This window comes from Rhinoderma darwinii, chromosome 10 (assembly GCF_050947455.1).
Source record: "Rhinoderma darwinii isolate aRhiDar2 chromosome 10, aRhiDar2.hap1, whole genome shotgun sequence".
In the NCBI taxonomy this organism is placed as follows: domain Eukaryota; kingdom Metazoa; phylum Chordata; class Amphibia; order Anura; family Rhinodermatidae; genus Rhinoderma; species Rhinoderma darwinii.
The window spans coordinates 56,580,867-56,589,971 of NC_134696.1; positions in this window are offsets into that span (position 1 = coordinate 56,580,867).

Here is a 9,105-nt window from a genome sequence, read left to right on the forward strand (position 1 = left end):
AGTAATTAAATTAGTGGATGATTTTCTGATTTATTAACAGAAATTGAATTTGTTACTTCTTACACTTGTTATGCTTCCTCTAAAATGCAGTTCTGCGTGTTGTGAGAATATAGGTAAAACTGACAGCCATTGTACATTACACTGTAACGTTACTAGAACCCTAATAGGTGTCCCCCAACTAAGATCTGCATAAAGATATATGTAATTATTTACACGCACATGTCCACACAGCAAGTTCCGGAACTGGACTTGTGTGGAAATCCATTTGTTTTTTTTTTAATAGGTAACTATCTATTTGTAGAGTAACTGCTGAACAGACTATAAGCTTCTACTGCATCTTTCCTATATCCACTTCTTCACACCCTTATTATTTCACCCCCTTCCGTACATACAGTGTTAAAACCTATGTTGCTATGTGCCAATAACTTTCCTAAAGACAGACTAATGGCATTATTTATGATGAGCCTAATTTAGCAGGTTAGAGACAGACACTATTACAGTGGAACCCTATTGGTAACAAGTGATGGGGTCACAACCTAAATTTTGATTTGATTGGTGCTGACTGAGACATTTTAGTCAAGATGCCACCATAATGTGACCTTTGATATGGCCCGTATCTCATCTACAACTATCTGTATGGGTTACAGCCAAGAATACTGTTGCTGTAGCTATGTTGCTATATGCCAACAAGTCCCTTAAGGTAGAATAATGTCACCATGTACCTAAACCCAATATTAGTAGACTAGCAAAAACTGACATTTTACAATAAAATGTTACTTTCCATAATTTATAATAATTCAGATCCCTATAAGAGAAGAGTGGTGCATTCAGCGGCAGTATGTTTTTGATCTAATGATGCGTCCCTTTTATAGTCCTCCATTTCTCTCTTGTTGTTGCTAAATGCTTAGGAATTTCAATGACAGGGGATACAAAGAAAAAAATCGTAACCCTGTTGATGCCAGGGGGACATAAATACGTGCCTATCGTAAGAACAGATTGATTGGACGTCTGAGACTCTTAACCCCCTGTGCAGTTCCCGCACTAGAATTTGTCTATAGCTCTGTCTTGCGAGGGTGAATTTCTTGAGCTTGAATATTGACTCTGCCATAAGGATGACCTTCTAACATCCCCTGAGAAACACATCTTATTCCTTGACTCATCTACTTAGTCTTCTGTCCCAGCTCTCAAAATTCTGCTAACTATCTTCCACAAGCATTTCTTTTAAGACAGCTATTTGCATGAACATGAACTTCAAGTCATGTTTCTCTTCCATTAATGTCTTTAAGATAAGGCCAGATGGATTTGTAAAACAGACAGGAATTGCTGAATGTACAGACATTTATAATTATTGGGTAGTGATCCGCAGAGCGTTACAGCACATTTTGTGGAAAGAAGAATTTTTTTTTCTCCTACTGTGAAACAAGTACATCTAATATAGCTCATGAGTCTTTTGTCTTCTAGTAAATCATTACAAACAAATCACTTGCAAACTGTGCATCATATCTATTGAAAACAACAACCCAAAAAAAAAGCTTTTAGCAAATTGTTTGCAATGCCAGCAAAAACATTATGATATACTGGAAGGAATAAAAAGTCTTTGATCCTATTAACCCCACTTATACCCGTCTCTAGGTGTAATGATGGGGTGGTGGTTTGCTTGCGCTGTATAGTATATTTGAAATCATACCCTCATAAAAGTAGTACTGTTTTCTGGAGTCAGCAGTATATTTGTATAGTGCTAGGTTTCCCTGTGGTCAGCCTACATGAATATACAGTATCAAGGAACTATTAGATAAGCAGTTCACTAATATATACTTATGATCAGAAACGCACACCGTAGCAACAAGAATGCTCGTATAATACAATAAAGTGCTGCGGAGAATAGCAAAATATGAGTTGAACTCACTGGTAAAGAGAACCATAATGACGCTATTGGGGAATCATTATTGCTTATAGAGAACATGCCACTATAACAGACCTCTTTAAATAAGGACATTAGTACGTACTCAACATGAAACCGGGCAAAGTTGTTATAATTAGCAAATGAATGCTACCAGGGTCATGTAACCTACAAGGGCTGTTAGTTCTTTCACACTGGTGCCTAGGTGCCCTATACACTATAGGCAATAACAAAAGGGCTGCGTGGTACTAAGCTGTACAATAGCAGTTGTCAAAATGACGTCCACCTCAATAAAATCACTCAGAGCGCTGCAGGTATTGGTTGAAGCTGCACCTCACAGACTTTCTGCTCTGCTTACCCCCTGCATGCATATAATACTGGTAATACCAAGACCTTTCTTCTCTGCTTTTTGGTCCAAATGCAGGAGGAAAAATCTAAAAGGAAGCAGAGAGCTCTTCCCTGCTGACATCTTATATATGAAGATCTGTTGTTAACCTGCTGAAATCATGCACAGCCCTGAACAGCGTCACCTAATAGATGACCCCTGAGTTGCTAATGTCAAAGCCCCCAGGAGAAAAGCCTACTTTTCTGGACATCTAGGAGGTCTTCTCTTTCTCCGGGAGTCTCCAGGACATTCCAGAAGTGTAGGTATGTCTGCATTAGTATAATACTCAAGCTGTACACATGTGTACAGTTATAATTATACCTATTAAACCCCAAAGTGCTAAACAGGGAAGCTGAGTGAAAAGTATCACTTGATCTCTGTCAGTGCTTCTGAAAGATGTAGCACGCTGTATTAGAATGTCCCTGTTAGTAAATCTCCCCAAATATTTATAATGTATCCCACCACTTGGCCAGGTACAGTATACAGTACCAAGTTAATGGCCAATCTACAAAATTGGTCTCATTTTGCATTCCTGTGTGATGTAAAATGTTGTTTTATTTCTATTATTTTTTATTATGACAATTATCACAGCACAAACTGCAGCCTTATTCCAACCAGAAAATTAAAATTTTACAATTTTAGAATCAACATACTGCCCTCTATCAAGCACTTTACTAAAGTCATTCTTTTTTCACCAAATGTGTATGTAACAGCTATCATTTCTGACAACACATCACTTGGCGCATATTTCCTATTTATTTATTGGTCATAACTTCTTACAAGTCTTCTACATTATGATGTAGTGATGCGCAGATTTGACAGACTCCAGGTTGGACATGTTGGTTATATATAAATGCAGCCTGAAAGCTTTGCAGGGTTAGTGGCAATGATTCAGGAATGAACTGACAGATACAACACAAACTATTATCATATAAAAGACATAAAAAGGGAAACCTGGTTATTACATTTGGTTATTATATTTAGTGCCAGGAGCACATACAGATGGTTTATCTTCTGTTGTCTGATGCATTGGACCATGTCACATTAACTCAGTCCTTTCACAATGTGTAAACGCCTGTGACTTAGTATGACTTCAGCTGTAGAAAGAGCTTGCACTGTGGAAAGTACGGGACTGCGCCATCCGGGTTCACAGAAACTAGCCCCCCTTTTGTATGATACAAGTTTTAGGACATATTCTAAGCCAGCTATAGACATCTAGACAACTCCTTAGTTACGGCAGGCCCTGGCCAATTTATAATTACTGTTGTTTCTATGTCATAGGTTCTTTTTCATTTTTTAAGGGAAATGTATAGAGTAAAAATCACCTATTGTTTCAATAAAGTTTTTATGTACATATATAATTTTTTTTTTACATTTTATTTTGTTTTTTAATTTTCAATGTCACTATTTATATATTAAAAAAAAAAAAACTTGGAATATTGCAGTTCTTACACTGACCACTGAGCCCTCACAGTAGACTGACACTTCTTGTTCCGTCAGGATCACTTTTCAGCATGCAGTAGATATAAAAGAGCAAGGTTTATTTCCTTTATACTTTTCCTTTTGCTTGGATCCACTTCTGGCTTTGGGGCAAAAAAACTGCATCAAAAACAGCACCAAAAACTGCAGATGTGATTCCAGCCTTATAATGCTGGGGACGGATAACACAGGATCCACCATTGACCATTCTGCCTAAGATTTCTTATCTCCATGTGGCTGTTGTTAAGAAAATCTCTGAATTGCTGTTTCACAGTTTTAGAGCAGCAGCTCAAGCAGGTTGGCTACCTCCATAATAATGTATGAAAAATACAATAAATAATGTTTACATTTAGAAAATAAAAACAGATTAGCAAAAAAAGAATATGTTTCATTGTATAGTTTTAATTAGAAAAAATATGACAAAACTAACAGCTAAATATCAATAATTTAAAGACAAATGTAAAATAAAAAAAGTCACACGCAGCAACCACAATTTGTTTGACTCAAATACCTTTTAGAACTCATAGAGCAATAACACATTAGAATTATGCCACATGCATATTGTCTGTCAGAGGCTACTATGGGACCAATGGAGAGGAAGACTTAGTCAGGTTGGCCACATTTCCCTGCCCCAAGTTTTTATGATTTTTAGCAAAGAGAACTTTTAATATAAGAAAATACTGGGGCATTTCTGATAACATGATTCCCTAACAAAAAATTGTAAGTTCATTAAAGGCAAAATTATGCCTTTAAGATATAACTAAATAAACTTTGAATTAAAATATTCAGATCTACACATCTCCTGGCCTATTAGGGCAGATTAATTTTATGGGTGAATGGGGTACTCAGATCAAGGTAGCCTTTTCTTTAGCCTGAGCAGAAAGCAGAGTGGCTCTGACTGTATAAAAGTAATTTAAATAGGCACCATCTAATATAAAATTTTCCCTTCAAACTTCATATACATCGTTCAGTCAAACCAATTACAGGTAAAGTGAAATATATTGTTTATCTTGTTACAATGGCACGTGCTAAGGGTTGGGTTATCAAGGGTAGCTATCAGTTCTTGAAGTTTGTGATGTCTAGACAACTTGGGTCAGAGCATCTCCAAAACGACAGGTCTTTTGGGATGTTCCCTGTACAGCAGTGTCCTTCCTTACCTTAACTCTAATCTCAACCTATCCTGAGATTTGTGCCGCGAGATGACCAACCTTAAAAAAAAACAAGATTTTGGGATACTCTGTCACACAGCTCCCCCTTGTAGATGGTGCCACACAGCCACCCCCTGTAGATAGTGCCACACAGCCACCCCCTCGTAGATAGTGCTACACAGCCCCACTTGTAGATGGTGCCACACAGCCCCCTTGCAAATAACACCACACACAGCCCCTCTTGTAGATAATGCCCCACACAGCCCCTCTTGTATATAGCACCACACACAGTCCCCCTTGTAGATGGTGCCACACTGCCCCCATTGTAGATGGTGCAACACAGCCCCCCTTGCAGATGGTGCCACACAGCCCCCTTGCAGATGGTGCCTCATAGCCCCTGTTGTAGATGGTGCCACACACAGCCCCTCTTGTAGATAACGTCACACACAGCCCCTATTGTTTATAGCGCCACACACACAGCCCCCCTTGTAGATGGTGCCAAAAAGCACCCCTTGTAGATGGCGCCACACAGCCCCCAGTAGAGGATGCCACACAGCCCCCCCTGTAGATGGTGCCACACAGCCCGCTCTGTAGATGGGGCCACACAGCCCCCCACTTGTAGAAACAAATAAAACATTTTCACTTACGAAGCCCGCTTCCCTGCCCCACACCGAGGCGGGACGTTTGAATAGGCTGGCGTGATCCAGTGATGTCATTACGCCAGTCTGCGCTGGGACTCTGGGATTCCTATAGACTGCAGGTAGAACGTGGCCTGTAGTCTTGTAATGGCTCCGCCATAGTATTCAATTGTATCTGCGTTCAAGATACAATTGAATGTGGCAGTCGCTAGCACAGGTCTCCCCCCTAGGTGCTAGCTTTGCCACTGGGCATAAAGGTGCCCGTGCTGCCCGGCCCATAAATCTAATGGTGCGGGGGGCCCTGAGAGTATGGGACCACCACATCACTGATCGCTGCTGATAGGCGCCCTGAATGCTGGGCGGCTGCAGAAGCCATCAGCTGTAGTAGCGGCAGCTGTACCAGCAGCGCCCCCTTTTCTGCCATCCCAGTTGTGCCCGGGGGAAAAGGCCCTGCCTGTCGCCCTCCCCTAGCTACGCCCCTGGCCGGGACTGATGAACGTTTTTTTTTTCATCATATTGATAGCTGGGTAAGTGTGTATTTCCTTCCTAGGGAAGAGATGGCCCCAGGATGTACAATGGGAAGTAGGCAAGTCAGCAGAGGCAGTGTGATGCTCTGGGAAAAATTCTTCTCGGAAACCTTGAGTTTACTTTAAGACACACTACCTACTAAATAATGGCCCTCAAATTCAGATCTCAATCTGATGGCGTTTGAGGGACGTCTGATCTCTGTGGGATGTTCTGAAAAAACATGTCCGATCGAAGGTGGCCTCACTTTGCAACTTACAGGACTTAAAGGATCTGCTGATAACATCTTGGTGTCAACACAGGATCTTGAGAAGTCTATGCCTCGACAGGTGTTATGGTGGCACACTATTAAGTGGTTTTAGTGTTTTGACTATCTATATATAAAGAATTATTATATTATGTAGACTAACCCATACGTACATGGTTATTTTTAGTTTTGAATTTGGAAAGAAAGACACTCTTTATAATATCTTCATTAGAATAGTTGTTTAATCTATTTTGGCGATTAAACAAAAAAATAGGGTTACTTGCATACTTTTTTTTATTTAAGTTTTTATTGCCTTATGCAGAAGAAATCAGAAGAAACTAATCCTCAACTAAGTTTATATGCTCCTGTCCATGAAAAAACATGTTATTTACAACACTATACTCTACTGTGCCGGCCTCCTGTACACTGCCTAGACATATGGCCTGTGGGGGAGCTGACTGGAAGTATAATGTGTTATGGCAACTTTCTATACCAATCTCAACTTGCACGTAGAGTAATGACAAAGGGATTTTCTGTTTGGTGTTCTTTCAGTCCTTGTATCATGCACCACCTCCTCAGGCCCTGCATTAGGTGTATCAGAGTGTTCTTTTATAAAACATATTGGAGGACCACATAAATTGCAATTCCTTGATACACGCTTTTTTCTTTTGAGGTCATCGTTCGGGGAATAACATAAAGTTGCATGGAATTTTAAATTCCCAATACATTCCATAGAGTATCATCTGCAAAATTTGAGCAAACACATAGAACAGCACAGTCATAGAACAGTTTGTGCCTGCTGTCAAATCTGCAACGTAGTCTCAAGGAATTGAGAAACTCACCACACCTCTGCGAGTTATTAGGTGAAATTCTGATTTTGAGATTTCTTACTATATTTTTATAGCAGTTGGAGCTCTATTTTTCAGATACATAGACAGAGTTACGTAATTAAATTCTGCAACACATAAGAAGCTTACTGCATACTGTGCTATTATTGAGTTCAATGTATTAACAGTATGCATTGAGCTCTTAAGCTCTCCCTAGGGGTGGCAGAATTTGTTCATTTTGGGCAGTGCAGAATTAACAGTTTTTTCTTGTTGTGCTGCCGATTTGCCAATTCCCAGGCACCCTCTTCTGTCATCCAAGATGGCCACAGCGCTTTAAGACTACCCGATGCACACTGTAGTCAGTCCGAGATGCTCTCCCCTGCTACTCGATTGGCTAGCGCTGTTCATGTGAGCTATACAGGGGATTTGGAGCTCTGTTTCAGAAAAACAGAGGTCCAACTGCTATAAAGATATATTAAGATATTTTAGAATTTTGATTAAGGATTAAAGAAACAAAATGGCGCTCAATGGCAGACTTTCCCTTTGAATGACTAAGCTGGTATAACGCTCATTACGGCATTTTCTGTTTGGTTATGAGCAGTGACAAGGACGATTTAAGAACAGAGATGTAATTATAGGAAAAGTTTGAGTATCTATTTGGTGAAGATGATATTTGCATATTACAGTATACATGGAGAATGAAGATAGTCCATGCATTTCTTTAATGTTCACAAGGTCTCCCTTTTTCTAAACTTCCCTCAGTGGAGAGAGGGTGCCACAAAATAAAGTTTATTACACATTTACTTAAAAAAAATTTTCTTTGATAAATGACCCCACTTGGATGTAACAATGGCCCCAAGGGATTCTGGATAGTTCCCAAGAGATTCTGGGAGAAGATCCAACTCCAAGCTGTTCTATAAATACTCAACATCACATCATTTGAATAAGGGGTGAGGCATTTTCTTGTTCTGTTAAACCAAACAACTACTTACTTGGTGTACATTATTTTGTAATTAAATGTGATTGTCATCCAGAAAAGGATTGTCGGTACAGTAAAAATATGAATATATGAAAATAGCTTCACATAGAATAATTACAATTGTCATTATGTTTTCTTCTTGCAGACTTCTGCAATCAAAGGCATTGGATTATTTTGTACAGCAGAAGAACACAGAAATCATTACTTTCTTCATCAGTAATGCCTCCTTGATAGCCATGTATTTGAAATGGTAAGATACCTCAGATTGGGTCTCTTGACATATTCTTCTGGAGGAAGGTTGTGAACTATCACACTGTATAGGCACAGAGTAAAACACACTGCTAAAAGGCTACCACTATAAAGAAATGTATACTGTGCGGTATACGTTTTGCTACTTTATCTTTCTGTATACAACAGCGTGGTCTATTACACTATTCTATACAGTAAAATAAAAAGGCATGTTGGTGTATGCCAAATGGGCATCCTTTTGGCATATGCTGGGGAAATGGGGGCCTGTGGATATGTTTGTTGTATGCGTGGGGAAAGCTTAGAATGCTCTAACGTGATGTGAACAGAGCCATAACCACTTCCCGACGTTTGACGTATACTCACGTCACGGCCAGGTAGGGGGAGTATGGAGCAGGTATGATCAAAAAAAGAGTAAAACAAAGGGATTTTTATGTACAAAAAAATATTAAAAATTAAATGAAAAACCTTTTCCTATTTTCGCCCTAAAGCGTTGTCAAAAAAACCTAATAAACATAATTGGTATTGCCACATCCATATAAAATTCTAACAATTCGTTTTTTCCTTGTAAAAGTAGTAAAACATAAAAAAAACAATATCAATTTGTAATTCCCGTAATCGTATTGACCCACAGAATAAACTTAAAATGTTGTTTTATTTGCACGGTGAATGATGTAAAAACAAAAAACAATGGAGGAAGCGTTGTTTTTTTCCCACTCCACAAATACTTA